We start from the raw sequence: 2,360 nt of genomic DNA, 5'->3' as shown, positions 1-2,360 counted from the left end.
AGAACCCTGCTCTGGAGCATGGTTAAACTTGACAGTTCGAAAGTTATTTTTTGCTCCCGTGAATTTGAGAATAACTAACCATCTGTCAACTTTGTTCTGAAATAACTACTCGACTGTCAAAGCTCAAATGGGTCGACTGCGATGTTCAATTTAACCATTTGAGGGGAAAATAACTATTGAAATGTCAAATTTTAACTAATAGTTAAACGAACTGGTGAAACGGTTCACAGCCTAAGTATGCTGTTCCGCTCAAAAAAAGTAAAAATTTCTGCCCAAGAAATGGTCAAGAAATTTTCTACAGTGAGCTCCATTTGAATTGACATTCCTTTTCAACTGCGTACTGCGATCAAAGAAAAATTCTTTTCTTGAGCATTTCTTGCAAGAAATTTCCCACGCATCGAGATAGGCGATTACTTTTCTGTTGAAGTGCATACTTCGCTTTAGCAATGAAATATTTCGCATGAAATATTCCTTTTCAAATGTCAAATGTGAGATTAATGATCTAGTTATCCGCTGAGAACGTCAACCATTCGATTGGAAAGTTGTTGTTCTGACCCAATAAAATGTTTTAGATTTCTCTTTGGCGGCATCCACAAATTACGTAACGTTCTATGGGAGGGGGGAGTTGGTTCAAGCGTTACGGCTCATACAAAAATTTGAAATTTTTCATACAAAAAGAGTTACGGAGGGGGGGGGGGGTCAAAAATTTTCAATTCTTAGGTTCATTTTGGAAATTCTAATCATTAAAATACAAGCACTCATCGTCCCGCCTATTTGTCAAACTGGAGTAGTTTGAATAATTAACTGTTGGCTCACCAAAATTTTACCAGAAACGACCAAGTTGGATGTGCAGTATTGTTTGACCAAATGCACCTTCAGAAATAATTCGAAGGGTACTTGCAGCTAGCTCCGGATCATCGGATATTTTCACTCATCCAAACAAACATTTTTGTGGATTGAGAGTTGAACAAGTCACTCTCAAGCATATTACAGCTGAAAAAACTGAAACTCAAATTCTAATGTTTCTTTGGTTGTAATCTGTTGGGAAAAGACAGCCTGATCTGCAGCATTTCGCCTTCAAACGCTATTTGACGTGTCAACCTAACCTAACCTATTAGACAATTGTAAAACCAAACCTCGTTCCATACATTTATTCACGGAGGTTACATGTTCACGGTTGAACTACGTTAACAAAACCCTAGACCAAAGTTAATGGACACTTTATAGACAACGAATACCCCACATGGTAATGCGCTATACACATTTCAAAATTACTTAGCTTTCCCTATTGGTTATCATTATTTGCCCCAGTTTTCTAATGTCCTTCCTTTAATTCTCAGCAATTTTTCGCAACCGTTCATAAGAAAAAAAAAAAGGAAAATGATTGTTTGTTTGGAGTTTTCTCATTACCATTTGTCAGATAAATCAAGGCGCTCTTTGATTGATTAACCATTAGATTACAAGATTCTGAAACGTTTCATTGACAGTACCGTAAAACGGGGTAACTTTGATAGTTTTTTCGAAAAAACTTGAATATTTAAGCATGCTGTTTCAAAGAATTATAATTTATATTTTTAAAACAAATACTGGCATCCTAACTATCGATTGCAGTTGACAGATTGCCAAAAGATTTATTCTGAATGGATATATAATTTTTCATATAATCGAAAGTCGGTTTTCTGCTTTGGGGTAACTTTGATAATGGAGTACCAATCAAACAAAATTGAATGCATTACGGAACATTTATAGGGCGTTGCATACCTCTAGGCGTTTAACGCTGTATGGAAATTTATTACTTAGATTACAAAAATGGCCCCAGTTTGTAAAAATGGTTTTCACTAAGAGATTTGAGACCGAATTCATGTTCTACTACAACTTGGCTGTCAAGAATAAGTGACAAACTCGTTATGACTTCATCAAATAGTGGTCGTAGAACAGATTGTTTCAGAGCGTTTCAAAAATGCTAAAATCTCACAAATTTTTAATATTTGCATATAAATCATGTAATCAAATGTACTTGATTCCAACGAAAATAGCTTTGACATTAAGTGGCATACTAATACTCTTTACTTATGTATTCATTTTGCTTAACTGATTAACAGAAACTTTGTTATTTCGTTTAGTATGTTGTGGGACCCGCACTATCAAAGTTACCCGGATTATCAAGTTACCCCGTTTTACGGTAAATCAATTTAGTATGACTTACGCAGTGGTTTACGCTGTTAAGTGAATCCTCTTATTAGGGGTATTCACTAATCGGCGTAACTCGCCGTGTATATCGCGGTAAACTGATTATTTGTAATCTTTCATGAAATTGCGTAAACTACGAACGAAAGATTTCAAATTATTGAGATTCGATA

The sequence above is a fragment of the Aedes aegypti genome, unplaced genomic scaffold (assembly GCF_002204515.2).
Source record: "Aedes aegypti strain LVP_AGWG unplaced genomic scaffold, AaegL5.0 Primary Assembly AGWG_AaegL5_hic_scaff_1675_PBJ_arrow, whole genome shotgun sequence".
In the NCBI taxonomy this organism is placed as follows: domain Eukaryota; kingdom Metazoa; phylum Arthropoda; class Insecta; order Diptera; family Culicidae; genus Aedes; species Aedes aegypti.
Note: the sequence above shows the minus strand (reverse complement) of the source record.